At 37.2% G+C, this 24,593-nt stretch overlaps 1 long non-coding RNA gene across 1 annotated transcript in view; it reads left to right on the forward strand.

The window, feature by feature from the left end:
* The first annotated feature begins 3,575 nt into the window (after positions 1 to 3,575).
* Positions 3,576 to 24,593, forward strand: part of LOC135290560 (uncharacterized) — a 43,733-nt gene continuing 22,715 nt past the window's right edge. The window contains exons 1-4 of the long non-coding RNA XR_010353325.1: positions 3,576 to 3,801; positions 11,153 to 11,248; positions 23,820 to 23,922; positions 24,374 to 24,457. This is a non-coding gene — a long non-coding RNA (uncharacterized LOC135290560). The remainder of the gene's footprint in view (positions 3,802 to 11,152; positions 11,249 to 23,819; positions 23,923 to 24,373; positions 24,458 to 24,593) is intronic.

The raw sequence follows: 24,593 nt of genomic DNA on the forward strand, positions 1-24,593 counted from the left end.
ATACAAATACTATCTACTTGTATTACAATACAGACCTGTAAAAGCCTGCTGACAAGATATAACATGAAAATGAATAGGCGGCTATTCATTTTCATGTTATATGTTATTCTCCACAGAGCCTCCTAACAGGAGGCTCTGTGGAGAATCAGTCATATCGTAACATCTACCCCAGGTTTTGTTGACTGCAGTGGGACTTTGCCATTGGGAAGGAAAGGTGATTTGGTGAAATAAAAGAAACAAGAACTCTCCAGAGGTGTTCATAGGGTATCTGGTATTTTCTTTAATACTTGAATGTTTTATTTAAACTGACATTTGAAGATGACTTTGTAGAATGTGACACTAGCTTTATTTGCACTTTTCCTACAAGACTATGCCTTTTTAGACTAAGACTTTACAGTTATTTACTCATGCAAAATTAAGCACATCCAGTGCATTCTGTGTGGATCTGCACTGATTCCAAAGCATTTACATTTCTACATTAACTCCATATAGCACCTTTCTGTATATAAATCAAATCCAGAAAGCTACCAAAGAAATGGTGAAAGCTGGGAAAGTTAAAAGTGGCTGAAATCAATTTTATTCAGAGAATTTACTTAAAATCCCATCTTAAAAATGCCATATTGAGTATTGTCTAGAAAAAGGGATTCATTCGCAAAAAAAGTAGAAAAAACCCCCCAAAACCAACCAACCAACCAAAAAATCAAAAAGAAACACCATACCAGAAAACACAAAAAACAACCAACTAAAAAACCCAACCAACAACCCAAATATTGATTATTTGTAAATAAAAAACAACACCAGAAGCTTGATGTTAATTTTCAGACAGACTTATTAGATTTGAGCCTCAGAAGTACTTTTCTACCAAGAATATGCTAGAAAATACTAAGTCCACAGTGACAGATAGGAAATATTTCCTTAATGTCATAAGAAAAACATTTCTATATCTTCCATGCTGGCAATGAAATCCTAACCTCTGACACGCTACGTATCTGCTGTATGCAGATTAATACAGTCATTGCTTTTTCTAAGATAGAATTACAACATATTACTGGCACCTACAGGATTACAATAAATAGAAGCACATTTTATTGAACAGGTAGCGGTTACTCCCTTTCCCAGAAAAAAAAAGTCCTGCTATAAAAGGTCCTGCTGGTCCATGTGGTGTTCCCAGGAAACATGTAATATGGATCCCAAACATTGACCAATTTCAGTTGCACATCATCACCTCTTTATTGTTGGCACCAGCTGCCCTCTTGCAATACTTGTATCCCACTTGCACCAAAATTACAGATCTACCTTATTATTTGTGGATTTAATAGATTTTCACTCCTTCAGCATGCAAACCATTTTTTGATCGAGAACACAGTATTTGGAAAGTATATGGAAAGTTCATAAATACTGGCATCATCAGCTGAACTGTGGGAAAGGCGTTATTGTGTGTCAGACTTTTTTTTTTCCTTAATTGTAACCAAAATATTCTGTTTATTCCATTTATACTCATCACTAGAGTGTCTGGGTATCTCACTATCCTTAACATTACTCTCAGGGTGTGTAAAGAAGCCATTTGACATATGTTTAACATATCTATTGCATGTTGCTGGCCTTATACAAGACTTTTTATTCTTATGCATATTTCCACTGTATTTCCGTTGTCTTGGGGTTTATTTCACCCCAGTGATTAGCATAAAAAATAACCATCACATCTAACCTCTCCATTACTTTAAGCAATGAGCCATTCTAAGTAATAGCACTATTTGGTTTGTACGTTTTAGACATTTAAGCAAGCAATTAGTGTGGTCCTATGTTTTACCTATCCTTGTTTTGCAAACTTTATCCAGGGCAAGTTTTGAGGATCAACAGACTATACAGGACACTTTGATCTTGACTAAAACAAAAAAGCAGGATCATTGCCTTTACACACCTTCAGGTATGGCACATATATTTAACACCAACAATTAGAGAAAACAAAGCCCTAATATATATCAACAGACTTAATCTTTTAAGAAACTGTAGCATTTCAAACTTTGAAATCATAAAACTATTACTCAGAGAAAATCTAATATGTTCTAGTATGTGGCAAGAAAAGAGCAGCACCTTGAGGAACATAAGAGGATTTGAGGTCAGTTTCCTATGGTGAAAGGTTTCATCACTCCAAACTCACAGCACTGCCACATAATAACACTAATTATTGCTCTCAGGACATTTCTGAAGTTGTCTTCTCCAGTCATGAAGAAAATGCTTCAGAAGTGATGAGTAAAGGCATAAGGGGAACTTTTACTTTGGAAGACCAGTGCAGATTTCAGGACCTAAGCACAGGTGATACGGGTTTGTGGATCCACCTGGCACACTCTTTCACTGTGCAAATGGAGACGACTTTGCAGTGTTCACTACAGAGTGGTATTGTGCAAATTGCTGCTTGCTTCCTCTCCCATGGGTGCCACCAGGAAATGTGCAATAGGGAGGCAGGGATCTGACCTGAGTCCCATTCCACTGAATGTAACAGTGGAATCTTTACATTTGAATTTTATGTGCCCACTTCATTGACCATCTTGGTTTGATTTGATGTTAATTGATGTAGGTGAGTGAATATAGCCAAAAGGCCATTAAGGGAAGTAATTACTTCACATTACTTCTTTGACATTGAATAATCTTTCATTTTCGTTTTCACAGAATCACAGAATCACTAGGTTGGAAAAGGCCTTCAAGATCATCAAGTCCAACCCATGCCCTAACACCTCAATGAAGCCATGGCACCGAGTGCCACATACAATCTTCTTTTAAACACATCCAGAGATGGTGACTCCATCTCCTCTCCAGGCACACCATTCCAGTACTTTATCACTCTTTCCTTTAAAAACATGTTGCTAATATGCAACATGTGTTTCCCTTGGTGCAGCTTAAAATGTATCCATTCTGTCAGTTGCTGCCTGGAAAAAGAGACCAACCCCCACCTGACACAAGCACCTTTCAGGAAGTTGTATAGAGTGATAAGGTCACCCCTGAGCCTCCTTTTTTCCAGGCTAAACAAGCCCAGGTCCCTCAGTCATTCCTCACAGGGCTTGTATCCCTCAGCATCTCAACGTCCTTCCCAACTGAGGGGTCCAGAACTGGACACAGCACTCTAGGTGTGGCCTCAACAGTGCCAAGGACAGGGGAAGAATGACCACCCTGCTCCTGCTGGCCACACTATTCCTGATCCAGGCCAGGAGCCATTGCCCCCTGGGCACACTGCTGGCTCATGTTCAGCCGGATGTCATCAGCACCCCCAGGACCTTTTCCACCTGGGCACTGTCCACACACACCGTCCCCAGCCTGTGGTGGTGCAGGGTGTTATTGTAGCCAAAATGCATGACTCTGCACTTGGACTTACTAAACTTCATCCCACTGGATTCTGCCCCTCCATCCAACCATTCCAGGTCCCTTTTCAGAGCCCTCCTACCTTCCAGCAGATCAACACACACTTCCAGCTTAGTGTCATCTGCAAATGTACTAATGAAAGACTCAATACCCTCATCCATGTCGCCAATAAAAGTATTGAACAGAACTGGCCCCAGCACAGACCCCTGAGGGACACCTCTGGTGCCTGGCCCCAGCTGGATGCAGCACCGTTCACCACCACTCTGGGCCTGGCCATCCAGCCAGTTCCTAACCCAGAAAAGACTGCTCCTGTCCAAGCTGAGGGCTGACAGTTTTCCAGGAGTGTGCTGTGGGAGACATGAACAGGCAAAATGAAGCCAAGATCCTTTAAAAGGCTTGGGCCTGTTTATTGAAAGTCAAGACAACCGAAGATGAGACCCCAGGGTAAGTCTGGGGCCTACTCTGAAAGTCAGAGTTACAAACTGACAACACTGTGTGCTACACAGGATATTTCTTTGGACCAGTTCTGCAGAAAGACCCAGGTGCTCAGCACCCAGGGATTTTAAAGTCTCTTAAAGCAACAGTATTGGTGCACTCCCAATCCACCTGTTGATTGCTCCTTTTCTTGGTTGTTGGTTGCTCCATAAGATGGTGCGTCTCTGGCCAACCACTCTAAAGTTCTGAGGCTTCATTAGCTGGTTAGTCTTCCAATTGCATTTCATATTAATGTCATGATCTCATGAGGTAGTTTTCTAGAAAATTCCCTCACCCAGATCTCACCACCCCCCTGCAGTGGGCACACATTCCTATTACAGCACATTTAACTTCATAGCTTATTACTCCATAACTTATTACATTAATTAAGTATAACACCTTATTACATTAATTAACAATTTATAACCCCACCTACAAAAGCTGACTTTATTTATTACAGGAGACCATGTCAAAGGCCTTGATAGTCCAGTAAAGTCCAAATAGACAACATTTACAGCCTTTCCCATATCCACTCAGCCTGTCACCTGGTTGTAAATGGAGATCAGGTTGGCCAAACATGACCTACCCCTCCTAAACCCATGCTAGCTGGGTCTGATACCCTGGCCATCCTGTAGGTGCTGTGTGATGACACTCAATATAAACTGTTCCATTACCTTACCAGGTACTGAGGTCAGTCTAACTGACCTATAATTACCAGGATCCTCCTTCCTCACCCTTTTTGTGGATGGATGTCACAATGGTTCCAGTCATCTGGAACCTCACCAGTGAGCCAGGACTACTGGTAAATGATGGGGAGTGGCTTTGCAAGTTCATCTGCCAGCTCCTTCATCACCCTGGGATGGATCCCATCTGGGCCCATGGATTTTTGAACATCCAGTGGCTCAGCAGTTCTCTGAAAGTCTCCTCCTGGATAACAGGGGGACCATTCTGCTCCCTGACACCATCTACCAGCCCAGGAGGACAGTTGTCCTGAGGACAAGCCATCTTCCCACTAAAGACTGAGGCAAAGAAGGCATTTCCACCCTCTCCTCATCTGCAGTTACTAAGTTCGCTCTTGCAACCAGTAGAGAAAAAACATTGGTCTTACCCTTCCTTTCGCCATTAAAATATATGTAAAAACATTTTTCATTATCCTTTACAAAAGTTGCCAAATTAAGTTTGAAGTAAGCTTTGGCCTCCCTAATTTTTTTCCTACATACCCCAGCAACCCCCATAAATACTTCCTGAGAGACCTAACCCTTCTTCCCAAGATGATACCTCCTCTTTTTATTCCTAAGTTCCTTCAAAACCTCCTTGCCCATCCAGGCTGGGCCTTTGCCTCACTGACTCATCTTTTGGCAGTCCATTTGGCAGACTGTCAGGGACAGTCTTTTCCTGTGCCCTCAAGATCTCTGTTTTGAAGCACACCCACCTTTCCTGGACTCCTTTGTTTTTAAGGGCTGTTTCCCAAGGAACTCTCTGAACAAGTCTTCTAAATGGGCTGAAGTCTGTCCTCCAGAAGTCCAGTATAAGAGTCTTATTGATGTTCCTCCTTATTTCATAAAATATTGTGAACGCTATAATTTCATGGTCACTGTGTCCCAAGTGCCCTCCAATCACCACATTTCCCACCAGTCCCACCAGTCCATCCATTTGCAAACAAATCTAACATAGTCCCTCCCCTGGTGGGCTCACTCACCAGCTGCAACAGAAAGATGTCCTCCATACACTCTAAGAACCTACTGAACTACCTCTTTTCTGCTGTATTAAGCTCCCAGTAGATGTCTGGGAACTTCTACAAGAGCAAGGGCTACTCATCCTGAAACATTTTTTTACGCTACCTGCCTAACAGAAATAAAGCTCCATCTTTGATATCAAAAATTCATATTTTTGGAGTTGAGCCTCTCTCGACAGCATTTCCCCTTTAGAGAATCAACAAAAGGGCTATTGATAATGAACATTTTTTTCCCAGCTTTTAGAGGTGCTGCAGGAGTAAACTTTGCTATGCTTCATCTTGCTCCTGCAAATATGACTGTTTGTGACAGCATCCTCCCTGTTTCAGGATATCGACTTATCCTAACACTGAGAGCAGCTGTTATATGATAGGATAATGAGTTGGTCAGAGATTTATGGAGTCACTGGTTACATGTCCTCTGTATAGCATGATCCCCAAAGAATAATGATACTCCCTGACACACTTAAAATAAATTTTATTTAATTTAAAATTAAACTAATGAACTCTTGAATTATAGCAAACAGAAATCTTCATACTTAGTTTTCCCCTTCACCTATGACATCCCTACTTTAAGATGTAGGTTTAGTCATGTAAGTTGTTTTCTCTGTGGAATCAAGTAGATAAAGCACATGCTTCCCTAGTCCATCTTTCTACTATCACTTTAAACACACATATTGCAATGAAATTGTATTTCAGGCTGCCAGGATTGGGAGATACATAAGAACAGTGAAAGAAGAACTGCTACAAGGATGGTACATTCTAAACTTGTAGCATACTGACACCAGAATCTTCTAGGCTTTCTTGATTTTCCACTTACTCACATTTTCCTAAGGAACATTGATGTTTCTGAGATGAATTGGCACAGTATCAGAAGGATATGGAGAAAAACATGCTTTAAAGTATGTGCCTACAGTGTGCAAAGAGTGAAAATGACAGAATAAATATGTGAAAACAAATCCTTACACCTGTATAAAATGTTCACATAGCATATGAGTTTAGAAGAAATTACAAAGGGACTTTCTGAAGAAAAATAATTCTTTTTATGATAGATGCTGTCTTCCATAGGGAACTGATTTAAGAGAGACATTTGTAGAAAGACAGCTTTCATAGCAGTCACAGTTTTAGGTTTTTACTTTTAATATGTTTAATAGCTAGATTATTCATCCTAATCACACAGACTCAGTGCAAATCTATAGTGTACTAATGAACATTTCCTTCCAAATAAGCTTTCAGGATATTTGAAGTGCTATGGCAAAACAACATAACTAGAGCCTGTGTCATCATCTTTTATGTTTCAACTGGAAAAGAGATAATTAAATTTCACAATACTGTTAATCTATCTGCACTTTTATGAAAGAGAGAATTGTGATTTTAATTTTGAAATTTAAATACACCTTTTTATTTTTGTGTGTTTGTATACATGTTTGTGTGTAGGTTCATATATTGCTCATATATTGTCTTGAGCCAGGTGGGCAGATGATAGTGAACTTCTACCTGAAACTTGAAATCTTGAAACTGCATAGTCACTACAGGCCTTAGATCTGGTTGATATATTATTGTTTAAATAGGAGCTTTTTCTTACCTCCAAGTTAGTTAGGACAGCCTATACTGATTTACAGACTTTTAAACCTTAGCAAGTGAATATTTTACAGACTAGCAAGAGGTACACATACTCACTTATTCTGATAGACATTTGCCAGGAGGCAGGACACAGGAAATAGTGTAAATCTTGTCATTTTCTGGTGTGTCATATCCTTTCTTTCATGGTCCATTACACCCCTTAGTTCCACAGAGCCAGAGGCAAAGAAAGGCTAAAACTGATCAAGTGTGGTGTTGCCTGATCTTTTTTGATGTAGGTGGAAACTACATGTATTCTTGGTGTCATTCACTAATTGCACTGAAAATGAAACTGACTCCCTGTCTACGAGATAATCACTGATCCAATAGACCTAGGTTCAGGCTCACAAAGCGATTACAAGACATCTTCTAGAAAACAAGGGTAAGAAAACCAGTAAATGGAAGAACTGCCACTTAAGAGCATTCATTTGTGGGACGAGACACTGTCTTTGGAAAGATAAAATACTCATTTTAGCAAATCGCTTCAAAAGTAAAGTCCGTAGTTACTGAGCTGCTCTTTGCATTAGCTCCTTAAAGCCTGAAATTACTACTTCATTAAAAAAAAATTGATTTTTTTAGCATCTAAAACAAGGCCCCAGTCTACAGTAGATTCACAGTCACCCTGTGTAGTTCTGTGGTCAGTTTGGTGCTCCAGGTTCCCAGTTAAAGAATACTGAAGATAATATCATTGCTGTATTAACTTTGGTAGAATTTGGAGCAAGTATTAAATGAGCATTGATTTATTTCTGCAACAAAATATGCAGCAGATATATACATTCCAGAATAGAACGACCTGTATACTTGCTGCATTTCAAACGAGTGCTCAATCCAATATCCATGGTAGTGGACACTTTTCCAGCTATTTCCTGAAGTTCTAGGCTACATCCTTAAAAATACTATGGGTCAACACTAAATATACTGTGAAGCAAAAATATATACATTTTAATATACTATAGCAAATTACTTCTCATCACTATACCATACAACTTCAAGGTTATCAATGCCAGAAAAAATTTGGCATTTCCAGTATATGCAACAAAACAAAAAAACTAAACTTTTGCCATACAATTTTGAATATGACCAAGAAAACTGACAAATCAAACTTGTAAGATAAAATCATTTAGACCTCGTTTTATGGACACAAATTTATGAAATTTGTGAAAATTGCAGGCAACACAGATGGGCAAAAGTGTGCAATAGGTCAAAAGCTATTTTTTACACTTCTTCAGCAGAGAACATTTTAAATAGATGCTAACATCTAGTTTTTACATTAAGGAAATCCAGGAAAACTGTCCCTTTCTACATACACAATGCTATTCCAAACATTTGCACCAGACCTCAGGACAGAGTTATATAAGCTGCCCATCCTCTCTTTTCTTAACCTGAGCAAACCTGCATTTTCTGCAGTGAAAGAATTGTACAACAGAAGTGGAGTGTTTAAAAGATTTTTTAAAAAAATAATCTCAATTGTCAGTTTCAAGCACATAATAATTTCAATCAAATGACCCTGTATGACATATCTGTTTTAAAATTTATCAGTATATTGAAGATCCATATTGCTTTTCTGACTTTCAAATTTACCTTCCCACTGGAACATCTCAGTTAAGCTTCCCAGTATATTCTTTCTATATTAACAACCTATAAGGGAAGATTTTTTTTGTGTGTTTTGTTGGTTTTGTTTTGTTTAATATGTAATCCTAAATTATTTCCTCCCATAACTTTAGATCTATCTTTATTAGAAAAAATGGGAAATAAGACCTGAAGTAAAGCTCCACGTGGAAGCATTACTGATCACCATAACGACAGACATATATTGGCAAATTCAGAGTTTAAATAAAAAGCATCTCTGTTGTTCTCAATTTTTCTTCTGTAATGTATGTGAGAACACTCTCATGTACAATATATAATTCAATTTCAGAGCCAATAAGCTCTAAAAGATTCTAAACTGAACACTGTTCTTCTGAACTGACAAGGTCATATTGCTCTGCTCAGAAATAAGTGTTTGAGCAGGAGAAAATTAGTATGAGCAAATCAGTCTCAATACAGTAAATACTTGAGAGAAAAATAATTGTACATCTAAATTTTAGAACACAAAAGCTTGCCTACACTTAGTACAATAGACTAAATAATACCACAGAAAAATTATCACATTATTCTTTCAAGAAAAAAATAGTAATAGTCCCATAAAATGCATGGTAATGAGGAGAATTTTCATTTCCCTCCAAATAGATTAACAATGCATTCTCCAAAATATACAAAGGACTTAAGTACATTAGACAATGTTAAATTATATACAGATCTCCCATAACATGCCTATAAATATAAGACTCATATTTCAAGCTCCATTGTAAGAACTATTAATGCTTTATCATATAAGTTATGTAATACAACTGGGTTAGGAAACGGCAGTGATTGCTGGAAAACACTTTATTCAGTGTCTGTTGGTTGCACTGGAAGTATATAATACATTCTGCCAAAGAGACAAATGTCAAGACTCAGATACAGGGCTTGAAAAATTGTTCATTACATAGAAGAGCCCTAGTAAAGAAACACAAACCCTCAGAATGCCTGGAGAAAGGGCTTCTAAAGTCTCATTTATGTATTTTTTAATATATTAATATTTTAATAGAAATTCTGGTTTCTAAACTCTTGATAAAAATAGGTTTTAGTTGGAAAGAGTCTTAAAGTTGATCCACAGTTGAAAAAAAAAATTACTCCTACAATTCCTCTTTATTTTAGCTCTCTTAAAAGTCTAGGATATATGGGATAGATTAGTGGACAGGGAGGTGCCTTCTAAACTAGATGCAGCTGTTGGGCTCCAAGGGTAATGATCAAAGCCATGAAGTCCTGCTGGTAGTTAGTCACTAGTGTATCCCAGAGGAGGATACTGAGGCCAGTACTGTCGAATCTCTGCATGCATCTTTGTGAGGTGAGTCAAAGCCCACCCTCAGCAAGTTGACTCATACAAAGTGAGAGGAGTTGCTGATAGAGTTGAGGAGAGTATTGATAGAATATTGTCATTCAAAGGGACTGCAACAGGCTGGAGAAATAGGCTGACAGTAACCTTTTGACTTTCAACAAAGGGAAATGAGAAATCCTGCCCTTGGCAAGAAACAATTCCAGGCACCAGATCAGACTGAGCCAGACCAGCTGACTGAGTCAGCTTTTAAATGACCCAGAAAACCAGGGAAAAGGTCTGGAGAAAGGAAGACTTTCCCTTGATGAGGCAGATTGAGCTAGAGACTGTTTAGTTAAACTTCATATCAACAAGACCATGGGCCCTGATGGGAGTGCTAAGTGAACTGACAAATATAGAGTCATAGAGTATCCTAACATGGAAAAGACCAAAAGGATCATAGAATTCCAGCTTGTGGCCCTGCACAGGACCACTACAAACATCACACCATATCCCTGAGAGCATTGTCTAAGTGCTTCATTAAATTTGCCATGCTTGGTACTGCAACCACTTCCCTGAGAAGACTGTTCCAGCACTATGACACCATTTCTAGGCTATTAATCATCTCTGGAAGGTCATGACCATCAGGAGAGATGCCTGAGGATTGGAAAAAAATGTAAATGTCATCCCAGTCTTTAAAAAGAGACAGAAGTATGGCACAGGGAGTTAGAGACTATCAGTTCACATTTGTTCTTGGAAAGGTGATGCAATGGCATATCCTGGAAGTCATCTCTAAGCATGTAGACAAGATTATCAGGAATATTCAGCATGGATTCACCAAAAAAATCACAGAATCACTAAGGCTGGAAAAGATCTCCAAGGTCATCAAGCCCAAACTTTGACTGATTACCACCTTATTGCATAGACCATAGCACTGAGTGCCACACCTAGTTGCTTCTTGAACACCTCCAGGGACGTTGACTCCACCATCTACCTAAGCAGCTTGTTGCAAGTGTTAACAACCTTTAAAAAAATGACGGAAATCATGTTTGAACAATCTGCTTGTGTTCTAGGAAGGGACAGCTGACTACATTTACAAGAGGAGATCAGTCGATGTTGTCTTCCTGGATTTCACCAAGGCTTTCAACCATGATATCCTTATATGCCAGGTCAGGAAATGCAGGCTGGATGAATGGAGAGTGAGGTGGATTGAGAAATTACTGAATTGTGGGTCATTAGAGGGTGGTGATCAGTGGCACAAGTCAGAAGTGGTGCAAGAATCTAGATGGAGACCTGTCACTGGTGATGCCTCCTTAGTTTAAATACTGGGCCCAGCATTGTTTAATTTATCCATCAATGACTTGGGTGGAGAGCAGATGCCTCCTTAGCAAGTTCACTTGATGACACAAAGCTGGGAGGAGTAACAAAAGGTGTCTGAGGACAATCCTGGACAGCATGATAACAGTGACCCTGCTTGGACAGTGCAATGACCAATACTGCCTACAATCTCAGCCATTCTGTGAACAGTTGTGTTCTAATTCTCTGAACATTCACAGACAGAATTTGTATTTCAGGTCCTTACAAGGTATTTGACGAAGGTCAAGCACAAAATACCATTAGCTAGATATGCTTCTATTAACCTCAATGTACAATCATGTAAAATCTATGAAGAAGTCTATGAAAAATTCTGGGGTTTAGTGTTCCTCTACTAATTCTAATTTGTAAAGATACATCTCAAATTTAGACTTTATAAAGATTTACATGTATAGGCATCCTTTTTGATAGAAACAGATTTATAGGTGGAATAAACTCATATAGGGGCTTCTGAATATGGCTCTGAGAGGCCAACCCTAACTTAGCAATCATTTTGAAACAGCAGAGCTTTTCTGAAGAAAGCATAATTCTGGGCCTCATTCCTACTTTTCCTATTTTTATGTGTGATGTCATCTGTGTGAATGGTGGCAACCCTGGATATTTTTATCCCTCTGCAAGTCAGACAGCTAAATTTAGTGGAAAGATAAGTGGGACAAATGCATACAGAAATCTTGCATGGAGACTACTGAGAATGTCCATTTAAGAAATCATTATCATCATAAATGGGAATGGCAAAGTATTTACATATCCTTATAAAAAAGTTTAGTGCCAATATTATATATTAAGCATATTAAGCACCAAGGTCCTTTGGTGTTCAGCATGTTTATGTTTAGCTAGGGCTTGACTTTGCCTGTGTTCTACATTACCTGCAGGTGTTTTAATTTCACTTCACTGTCAGCAGCAGCTCTTTTTAGAAAAATACATCCAAAAATCTTTAAAAACTCAGTAATAATTATACACGTTTTTGCTCTTGGGACTTATGAAAAGACTGCCAGCCTTCATTAGCAAAATCAGTTCTCCAAGGCAGATCTTAAAAAAAAATAAACCTGTTTCTGCAATTTCTGTCAGTAAGTTAAACACACAATATTTTATGCTGAGAGTGATTCTTACCTCAGTTCATGAATTTAGCAGTTTTGCTAATATTTCTGCTTTGACATCTGACATTTTTACACATTCTTTTGGACTCTAATTAATACTGCTTTAGTAAAAGACTTTACAAGTTTCCATTCAGTGGTGAATGGCAAAAAGAACAACCTTTGCAGAGTGAAAGTATTGTTCATATTTCAGAGATACATTTGGTTCTTGCAGTTTAAGAACATTCCTTCTGTTTTCTGAAGTACCCACAAAATTTTTCAGCAGAGTAAACAATCTCTTCTTTTTACTGAGCCAGATTGATGAGTATTTCAGTATCTCTGGGGTTTTTTTTGGTGGTTTTTTTTTTCAGTATCTCTGGGGGGAGGGTGGTTCTTATTTTTAACTGGGCTTTAGAGCCTTTCAAGATCACAGAATCACATAATCACAGAATCATACAGGTTGGAAGAGGCCTCTGAGATCATCAGGTTCAATCTCTGACCTTGTCCATTAGACCATGGCATTAAGTGCCACATCCAGTCATTTCTTGAACACCTCCAGGGATAGTTCTCCACCACCATCCTGAGCATTCAAATGTTTAACAACCCTCTCTGTAAAGAAGTTCCTTGAGATGACCAAACTGAAATTCACCCCAGCATAGCTTGAAGCTATGTCCTCTCATCCTTCCTACAACTTTCTTTCAGGTAATTGTAGAGAACAAATTTTACATGGGCCTGTAGCAAAACAGCAGTGTAAGTAAACATGCTACATACATTGTACTATACTAATTCATTTGCAGGATGTAAGTTCAGCAAGCAGGGAAAGAAAGAAAAGAAAGCAAGCAGGAGAAAAGAATTATAGAATGGAATCTATAGATCCATAGAACCGTTACAATTTAGAAGACTTCTGGGAGGAAGAAACTCCATAAATTGTTTTAAGCAACCAAACAAAAACACCAGACAAACCAAATTAAAAAAAAAAATTAAAAAAAAAGCACCCCAAGACCAAAACAAAACAACAATTCCCCCCACACCCTACTCAGCTTTTAAAATTAGGAATTTTTTACAGAAATAAATATGTATATGTGTCCAGATAGCATTCCCTGTGTGAGGGGAACTTATCTTCAACAAGTGCTATTTGTTTTATAGTTCATAACTGAACATGGCAGTTAAATATAGCAAAAGTAATGGATCTGAAAGATACAGATAGGAGCTGAAAAGTACAGAAGAAAGACAAGCAACAAGGTTTTGCATATGGGCACAATTTTCCATAATGAGAGAATTTCTCTATTAAGTAAAATGTTTTTGTCTGCTGGAAGATGTTTATAATGTACTCCCTGACATTTGAAGATTGACAACTTGGCACTGTGCTTCCAGACCAAAACCACATGTTCTCCAAAGACAGAAAATCAGGTACTATTCAGTTTGAACAAAATAAAGTCAATGTTTTCTTTTTCTCTTCATCTTTTTATGTCTGTTTGAATCCTTGCTCCTTGGGATGTTAGTGTTCAAAAAATAAGGTACTGATTCAGTGCTATAACACAGGAAGACAGAGAGGGTAATGAAGTCCAGTGCCTCCATTAGTGGAAGCAAATGGAACTGAGATGACCTGACTCTGTACAGTTACTAAAATTTTGTAGCTAAGCAATAAATATCTGGAAAGACAACAAGGGACCCCAAGATATCTTTCTGATGGTCTGCTTTACAAGTTGTCTTGTAAGCTGTAATGATTTTCTGTTAGTAAAAATGACTTTACAAACTTTAAGTCATGTTTAAGTTATAGTTCTATCTTTATGGTCATAACTTTAGGTTATGGTCCGAACTCCAGGCTAAGAGCAAAGCAAGGAATTCATTGCAACCAATATCTATAAGAATGGAATATTTAAATAGATTGAAGATCTTTTTCAGATGAAAAGCATAAGGAGATATAAAGACCTGATACAACAGGAGAGAAACAGGCACTCAAAAAAGGAAGGAACACTTAGTTTGAGCCCAGAGCTTGTTGTCCCAAATAAAGCAGTAAGTTCTTAGAAATAATCCCAGAAACACTCTCTATTACAGTCTATATACCAAGGCCTTTGGAAAGAGAAAAGCCAAGCTGTTTTGTTTGCAGGCTGCAAACAAAAATATTTAGTGACTATTGGTGTTCTTGTCAGGAATAAAGAGATGGACAGGAACAAAAACTGTTGTGGTAACATTCCAACTTCCATGAAGAAGTCATTAAAACAACAGCATAAATACATGTTTCTGAGCAGTACTAAGAGACAAAATTGGACATTAAACACAAAAGCCAAAAGTTTCCAGTGGCTTGGCATTCTCAAGCTGGGTGGCAAGTATGTATCCTAAAGGCACTCGGTGATTGCTGCATTTCCATGGTTTCTTATGCCCTGTACCAGAGAAGCCAAACATCATAATCCTGATACATACTGCAAATCAAATGCTAAAAAGGACTGAGATGTTAAATATTGGTCTACACGTGGTTATCAATTTTGTGCAAGTGGTGAAAAGTTCTATAGCCAACACCTGTGTGATCTCTGTGACCTGTGTGTCCTGTATAACTTTCTTGAGTACATTCTGATTAATAGACAAGGTGAATGATGGTTAACAATCTTCCCTCTGTTCCTCTGCATATATGGAATAGGAGGTATTAAGAATAGATACTGATAAAATATACTCAGACACTGATAAAAGGTACTCAGAGGAACACAGACTATTAGTGCCAGAACCTTATTAAAGAAAGTATATGTGAAAGAAACTGTGTAAAAGACAGTACTTCCAAGAGGTAAAATCTATAGAGACAAAGGAGTAGAGAGAAAAATAACTGTCTCTGGATGCCAAAAAAGTAATAGTAGGATAAAGAGATTATCAAAACCATGTAGGCAAAAATGAACTGGTCTATTTTTTCTTTGTTCATGAAGTTTTCAGAGTCCCATATGAATGTTCAAAACCAAACTCATGTCTAATGCCTATTATGGTGCTGTGTTTTGTATTTTTGCTGAGAACAATAATTTTTTGCACCCAGTGTGAGGCTTACAGCTTCAAGATAATGATAGGTTAGGTTGAGGTGTGCTAGGTTGACTTTGTTATTTCTGTTTAGCAGTAAATCAGAAAGCTCCTGTGCTTTCCATGGAGGTCACTTGCCTGACTGTACACGGCACTCTCGAGCTTGTTAGCAGCTGCTTTTTACCTTTTCCACTCACTGCAGTGCTGTGCTGCTGATCACCTTCCTCTCCTGTGCCTGGGAACGTTCTGAAAACAGCCACAGCAATGTGCCTGGGCTGGCAGGTGGCCAGGGCATCGCTGCTGTGCCTGAGCTGCTGTACTGAACAGGCTGCAATTCCAGTGTCAGTTTCAGCTGAAGGGACTGTGACCAGTGAGTGAGCCCACAGCAGAGCAGGATGCCCTGAAACATCTGTGGCTGTGGAAAAGTCCATACTAGAGCAGCTACACCTCAAAGTATTTGTGGCCATGATTGTGTCTGTGTGGCAGCAGATATAGCTTTGAAATGGTCTGGGTCTCTGGTAAGTCCATGCTGAAGAAGGCACACCTCAAAATATCTGTGGCTCTGGATGTGCATGCTGCATCAGATACAAGTAAGTGGTATAGAATCAGGGTGGAGAATGTATTGGTTTTGACTGAGATAAAACTAATTTTCTTCACAGTAGCTAGCATGGATCTAGGGGTTTGATTTGTGCTGGAAACACTGTTGATAACACAGGATGGTTTCATTATTGCTGAGCCAGGATTACACAGGGCCAAGGCCTTTTCTTCTCACTCACCCCACCAGTGAGGAGACTGAGGGTGCACAAGCTGTTGGGAGGGGACACACCAGGGAGGGCTGACCTCAAAGGGTTATCACAGAATCATAGAACCATTAAGTTGGAAAGCCTCTAAGATTGAATCCAAATATTAACCTAGTATGTCCATATTTACCACTGAAGCACATCGCAGATCCCACATCCGTGCATTTCTTTTTAACACTTGTAGGGATGGTGACTCCACCACTTCCTTGGGCAGTCTGTTCCAATGCCTGGTCAACATTTCAATGAAGAATAAGTACTACTAGAATAAGTAGTACTCACATTTGTAGTCATCTTTAGTATCACTCTAGAACTTAAATTTCCCAGTAATGTACTAGTATGACCATGAATACTGTGGGATTTAAAAGTGTGCAAATAATCTATGTTCTTTAATATTCTTTCATATTTCACTTCTTTGCTATATCACTTATCCACCTACTTTTTGTCACTAATATAAGACTTCTGAAGACAATTTCTTCCCTCTTACAGAATATGACTTTTTATTTTATAGAGGAGCTAAAATTTCTGATATTTGCATGTTTATCTTATTTTCTCTCAGCAACATACATTTATTTAATACCATCTTTAACCATGCATGCTCCAGTTCCTCAACTTGGTTCTCACAAATACTCAATATTAATAGCTTTGTAGTTTCAAAATAAGACATGTATGACTAAGTATGTTATAGAAAACCACTGCAATGCAATTAGAAGGACAGCAACTACAACTCTGGTTGAACACAAAGAGTAAGGAAAATTGAAAATATAAATAGATGTTCCAAAGACCAAGTAGTCATTTGTTAAAAAAAGATAATTGCATGTGCTGCCTGACTCTTGAATGCACTCAAAGATTAAGGCGAGGTAAATGTTTTAAGTACTGGTTTTTGGTGAATAATAAGGAATCACTTCTAAAGTCATTGTGACTGTGTCCTAGGGAGTAAGCAATGTTTTATCAAATCCAGTCTGATATCTTGCAGCAATTTTCAACTTTTGTGCTTTTGTTTGCTTACCTACATGAATCTTTTTTCTCACAACAATTGAAACAACCTTACTTTTGTTTTCTCCACTGGTAGCAGTTATTCATGAGTAAGATTATCTGGGACACAGTTCTGAAGATATATAACACATATCCTTATTTCAAAGCAAAATGCTCTTTGAGGTTTTAGCAGCATAAATGAATCAGGAAAAAAACTTCTGCTGTTTACTCCAAGCTTTAGTACAGCAATGCTGTGTTTCTGCATGTAAAAGGTATATATCTCTGAGTATTTTAATTGTTATCTTGTCACAAATGGAAGATCAAAAGGAAAAATCTCAGAAAAAGCTTAAGATAATCTACAAAATTTGGAGCAAAAAAATTCATTCACTTTGCCCTTTTCTTCACAAATAAGGATGGACAATACCTTTCATAATTAAACCTAAAGATAGACAAAATTCAATTTAATGCAAATTATTAATTTCACAGCAATAAAGGAAGAAGGTGAGTGCATAGGAATTGGTTTTGTTGTAGATTTTGGATAGTGTTCAAAAATGTATTTTTCTTTCATCATTCTGGTTTTGAAAGGAAATATTTCAGAATTTTGTTGAATTACGTACTTTATTTCTCTTAAATGGACTTGGGGAAAAAAAGTGCTTTGAGAGGCAAAGAGTAGAAAATATTCCTTTAAATCAGAAAATCTGAGCATATCACAGAGGGAAAAAGGGAAATAATTAGAGAAAATCTAACTCCCCCGTGCAACTAATATGCCTGAACACATAAGGAGTATTCTCTGAAATTAGAATTGCATTCCACAGAGCAAGAAGAAACAAAACTGACCAAAGAATTAGTAAGGTGTTTTTGTATCTATGGGGCCAAACAGCTGTGTATGTAAGCAAGATCTAAGCCTTGAAACCAAAGTTAGCCCACGGCATCAAGAAGAAGAAGAAAATATAACAAAACTTAATGAAAGGAAAAGGTAATCATTTTGCAGAAAAGTATTGTCAAAATCATTTGTGAAATGGGCTTTCCATAAGGGAAGAGTATTGTAAATGCAGATGACCCCTGTGGCAGGGAGGAATGATGAGGAAGACTCCATCTTATCAGAAGGCTAATTTATTACTTTATTATACTGTATTATATTAAAGAATACTATACTATACTACACTAGAGAATACAGAAAGGATACTTACTGAATGCTAAAAAATAATAATGAAAACTGGTGACCCTTTCCAGAGTCCCGACACAGTTTGACACTGATTGGCCAATGAGTCAAAACAAGTCACAGGGGAGTCCAATCAGGCAATCACCTTTGGGTAAACAATCTCCAAACACATTCTACACCAGCACAACACTGGAGAAGCAAATGAGACAAAAATAGTTTTTTTCTTTTTTCTGAGGCCTCTCACTGCCTTTCAGCTTCCCAGGGGAAAATCCTGGGCGAAGGAATCATTTTCAAAGAATGCCACAGAAGATTCTAGCTTTTCAATGGTCTCAGAACATTTCCCATCTTCAGTGAGTTTCTGAGGCTTACAATTTGCTTCTTCTCCAGGAAGAAACTCCTTCTTCTAGGTGACAAAATGATAGGAAAATACTGAAGAAGCAATATGGGAGCCACTGAAAAAATATACCAATATTCCTAGTCATTTCTGTGTTTCCACAGATCCTTGAGGGAATTTGAGCCAGACCCTTCCATTCATACAGCTCAATTCACTTTTTCAGTCAACATGTTGTCTTAGATAAGAAGGATTTGAAACAGCTGTTCTTTAAAAATCTTGATTCTGTAGCCCAAGTGTTTGTCTCCCAAACTGAGAAAACTGTCTGACCTGAATAGGTCTGTATATATTGGATTATAAAATCTGTCTGGCATTTGAGAAGTCTGTCTATAAATGTTTACTCAAGTTACTTTGCCTACTGTGAGCCTGAACATCAGCTTTATCAGCCTGTGCTGGCATGCTTGTAATGTCCAACTGAACATCACACTCATAAGGTTTTTATATCATCCACATTGTCAGAAATGATAATTTAACAGTATTAAAGATCAAGACAATGAGTTTTCCTAAAAACATTAATATAAATGGCAGTTCCTAGAAAAAAATTAACCTAACCCAACAGTTTTCCTAAAAAACATTACCTATCATCCTGCCACCTAGTAGCATGCTTCCTGGTGGCAAGTAGTTATTTTAAATCTGGATGGATTTCTAATACGTACAGCAACAATGAAGATGCCAGAGAAAAAAAAATCTGGATTTCATAGATGAGTAATGCAGAACAGTATAATATCAAGCATGCAGATTTATCAACGAACAGATGCATTTCTGAAATATTTCAAGACTCTTAAGGATCTGCAATTCTCAAATTAAAAGATTAAAAAGTTATGTAAACATTGTACACCTATAGCTTAATAGCCAGTTTTCAGAAGTTGAAAAGAACACTTACTAACAACCCTTTCTACAGTGGGAAATAGACAAAGTATTTAATTTGGACAGTCTGTTTCTTTTTCTATTTTAAATTGATTTTTAACTTCTGTAAAAATATTTTTCTACAAAGCTATTAAAATGGGTCCATTACTTCTGTTAGCCTGACTCAAATAATATGTAGAATATAAGAAATTATTTACTTTTCCATACTTCTGTTTGATTGTTTTTTGTGAAAAGTTTTGTTTGAACAACCAGTCACTCATTTTCATAAATGTCAGTTTTGTGTTTAAGTTAAAGCTGTCCCATATTATTTCTCCTATATAGTATTTCAGTTATTGTGGATAAATCCCAGTGGGCATCTGAGCACCCCAAAACCACTCAGTCATGTTTCCCTCCATACTCAGTAAATTAAGGAAAAGGAAAGTTAGTCATTCAATATAAAATAAATAAAATAGCAGGTTATGAAAAAATAAATCCTATGTTATAAACAAAATTCTGTTATGAAGAAAAATAATTCTTTGCTAGTCAGGTCCAAAACAGTATTATAATCAGGTATTAAGTTATTAATCTCTCTATCTGACCTTTTATGATGGAGAAAAAAATTTTCTGGTGCAGAGCAAAAGTTAAATTTTACAGGTTTAAAGAAAATAAAACAGTCTCAATAAAAAAATGTATAAAAAAGCTATTGAAAAAAATATATACTCTCCTTCTTACTTTTAACATATATCTTATGACACCATATGACAGGGAGTATTCCTGTCATGAGCTGGGGTCAGCTGCCTCAGTTGCATTCCCCACCAACCTCCAGTATCTTTCCAGCCTATTTGTTGTGGATGGAGATTTGTTTGTGGGTGGAGAGCGTGGAAAAACAATGTCTCAAAGCTGTGCGTGCACAATTCACCAATAACAAATACATCATTTTGTTACGAACAGTGTTTCAGTCACAAACCCAAACCACAGCACCATACAGGTTGCTATGAAGAAAATTATCTCTGACTCAGCCAGATATGATAGAGATTTGAAGGAAAAATAAAGAAAGAAAAGTCCACACGATTTTATTATATTCTTATGTACTTAAGACTATACATCCATATCAAAGTGCCCTTGACATTTAAAGACATTACTCTGAAATAGGGATTAATTTTGCAAGGTCTGCTATAAACATTGCAGCAATGAGTTGCCCCTAGCAACTGTGTGTCTTCTAGGTCTTCATCTTAATACTGCAGTACAAAGAAAGAAAAAAAAATCAGTGCTAGAAAGCCACATCTTCATGAAGAGGGAAGACCGTCCCTGAACTGAAGTTTTAGGCTTGCAGCACCTTTCTTTTTACTATGCTGTTTGTGTGCTGCCATGCCTTTCAGCTTTAAGGAATACAAAAACTGGCGCCACTTTGTCCTTTTCTTCCCAAGTAAGGCTTCAATCCCAACTAATTTTATTATTAAAAATGGGGGGGGGGGGGGGGGGGGGGAACATATTAATTGAAAATTGATAATCAATTACTATAACTTAAACTCCTTCATCACCAGATACTCTACATGTCTTGTATTGTGAAGATTTTTTTGTAGTAAGAAACAACATCATTAGTACCTTCAGGAGATATTATTCAAAGTCCATTCAGAACAGGACATCTCCAAATAAAGGTCTACTTCTTACTATTCATTTTTAAGTTATTTGTATAATTGTTTTCAAAAGAGAAATTTTAGAATATTATGTAGGGTTTTTTTAATAGAAATTGGCATGAGGGGGTCACAGTCTTGATCCAAATAAATCCAACAGTGCTTTCATAGGTAAAAAGTTATAATTTCCATAATTTTTTTAACCAGCAGTAAAATCCTGAACAGAACTTTGTCAAGGAGCTGACATAAGAAAAGCTTGTTTTGAACAGTGCAATGCCTTTGCAAGCCTGCATAATATTAAAATCAAAAGTATTTTTAGTAGTTCAAATTCACAGTATGATTAAATAATATCCAGACCTGAGTATTAATAATACATGAGAAATCATAGAGCTATATGGGATTCTCTCCTTTGAAGTATATTTATATGCACTGCCTCCACAGTAGCTATGAAATTCTTTAGTTTCTCTGGGGGTAGCATATCCTTTTAACATCTGAAAAAGAGACATTTCAGGTGTTGGAATTTTGGTGTCATTTTCCCTCTTTATATTGGCGTTTGTGCTCATGAAAAGTATCTCTTTCTTTCCAAATACAGGGGAAGTCTAATGGCTATTCTCCAGAACAGCTGTTTCATGATATATTCTTGTCAGTAAAGCTCACAACATGGGGCACCCGAAAGAACTTCTCAAACACTCTGATTTGCAAACCTGACTCAACAAAGCAAAGCAAAATCAACCTGCATACAACAGGTTGCACTAATGCAACAAACCTCAGCACACATACAGATAAACTCTCAGTATGATGCCATCACACACATTGGGGCAATATATTAATCCAAATACAGAATACTGTTCGTTGTTGTATGACTGATGTGAACAAAATAGAGATACCTTGGACAACTTTAACATGATGGATTTTTTTTTCTCTTTTAATCACTGTAGAGGTGAAAAAGTTAGCTCTCTTACAACTGACAAGATCTTGGAGTGAGGCACCCATACTGAAATAACACTATTATGTCACTATTCATTATAATAGCACAGTATCTTTGATCACTTTTAACTCTGTCTTTGAGTGCATTCTCTTTTTATGAAATGTGATTTGCTCACGTAGAAAGAAAATAGTTTAAAAGTACATCCTGAATACAAAGAAAAAAACAGAAATACCATAATTTTGCAAAACTGTCATGCAGCTCCTGTGTTTATTCCCATTACAATCCCATTATTTCTGTAGACTTTTCCTAAACATTTTGAGCTGTTTCCTTCCAATGGAAGACCAATGTTTTCAAAGTATACCATGTGTGTTCAGGAAACGAATCTAAAAGAAAGGTCAATACAAATTATAAAAATAACAAAGCAACTTCTGGCTGTCAGCATAGGACAGCTTGTATCAAACATTTCTCTGCTAAGGGAGGATCTATTTATTAACTATCAATGATATTTTCACCCCTGATGAGGGGGAAAGAATGATGAGGAGGCATCCAACTCCATAAATATCAGAAGGCTAATTAATTTATTATACTATATTACCTTACATCTAAACTGAATCTTCCAAGCACTCACTCTGCTCACAACTGCACTCATCTGCACTCATCTTGTGACTGTCAGCCAAAAGTACCAACATACACACACTCTTAGCCCTGATAGGCCAAGGAAACAAAACATCACTGTGGATAAACAATCTCCACATTGCATTCTACTTTTGCACAAACACAGGGACAGCAAATGAGATAAGCATTGTTTTTGCTTTCTCTGAGGTTCAGAGAATGTGAATCTCAGAACTCCTTGGGAAGACTCGTGCCTTGTTTTTCTCTGTGAAGAGAAATGTGGCAACAATTAGCTACCTCTCAAGCAAACTGTACTTTCTCTGTGAGCATTTTATCAGCTTCTGCCTCCAAACAGAGATCAAATTAGACAAATAAATTATTCCAAACCATATTTTTAAGATACATTATGCTTTTTCACTACAGCTAAATTGTCAGCAGTATAAGATAGGCTCCCAATGTATGAGATATGTATGGGAGCTGTGGTGACCAGTTACAGAAGAAATGATCACACTGCAGGAAAATGATAAAGCAAAAAGAAGACCAAGCAAAGTAAACAAAATCCAAAAAAATCCATGTGTCCTGCTGATTCTGAACATGCATTTGACAGTGACCATATCAACAAATAGAATTCACAAGCACCTCAATAAGACCAAATACACAGTCAAACAAGTTCAATTCCAAATAATATTTTTGTCTTCCATTTAATACAGTAGCTATGATTTCAATTTTATGTTTTGGCAGTAGATTTGTACACTCATAAGCCTACATGTTTAGTATCCTTTACATATGTATACAAATATATTTATTTTATTGTCTCCAATGACATTTGTTGCAGTCACAATAAATGAATTTCTAGAAGACCTATAGCCTAAGGAGCCACCTTTTTCCAAAGGGAAAAAAAAAGTAAAATCTCAGCTGATTGCTGACAGATTTCCCATTGTTTTTCAGATATCAATTTGAGTAGTAATTTATGAAATAATATTTTCAAGAAAAAAACCTGATTCACATTACTATAGAAAGGAAATCCATTTGGAAATTTGGAGGCAAGCCAGTGAGTAATTTAAAACAAACATTGTACTTTTTTTTTTTTTTTCAGAAAAGGGGATTTTAGGACTATGAATTTATTTTCATTATCTTTCTTTACTTTCTTTCCCTTTCTTTTCTCACCTTTTGCCATTATTTGTCCTAAATCAGAGTAAATCAGACTCCAGAGCAGAATCTCATTGAGGATTTATCCTGTATTACTCATCTGCCAGAGTATCCTTTATGTTTTCTATTTGCATTTCTAATTATTCTCTGGCTGATGTCTTTTTGTATCAAAAGTGTAGGGAACTGCAGATATTGATGATAATACTTAACTTTTGTGTAATTCATGTTTTACTACTCTGTAGAGTTTAGGGAACAGATGTTGAGAGTTGTTATATTAACCTAGGTACTTTATTAATTATTGTGCTCAATAAGAAATGAACTGTACTAACTAAAATAATCTCCTGTTACTTTAGGGAGTAGACAGTGCACTGGTATATCTTCTGCTAGTGAGACATACACAGATGCTCACTGAAGTCATGCACCTCTATTTTCTTTCAGTAAGTAGCATGATGTGTTTTACAGCACAAAAATCCACCAGAAAATTGATGAATTCTAGCACTTCTGTTATTGCACAATTTATTGGGATTTGATTAATTTCCTGCTGGACAGACCTGTTAAACTACTTCTACCCCT

The sequence above is a fragment of the Passer domesticus genome, chromosome Z, assembly GCF_036417665.1.
Source record: "Passer domesticus isolate bPasDom1 chromosome Z, bPasDom1.hap1, whole genome shotgun sequence".
Classification (NCBI taxonomy): Eukaryota; Metazoa; Chordata; class Aves; order Passeriformes; family Passeridae; genus Passer; species Passer domesticus.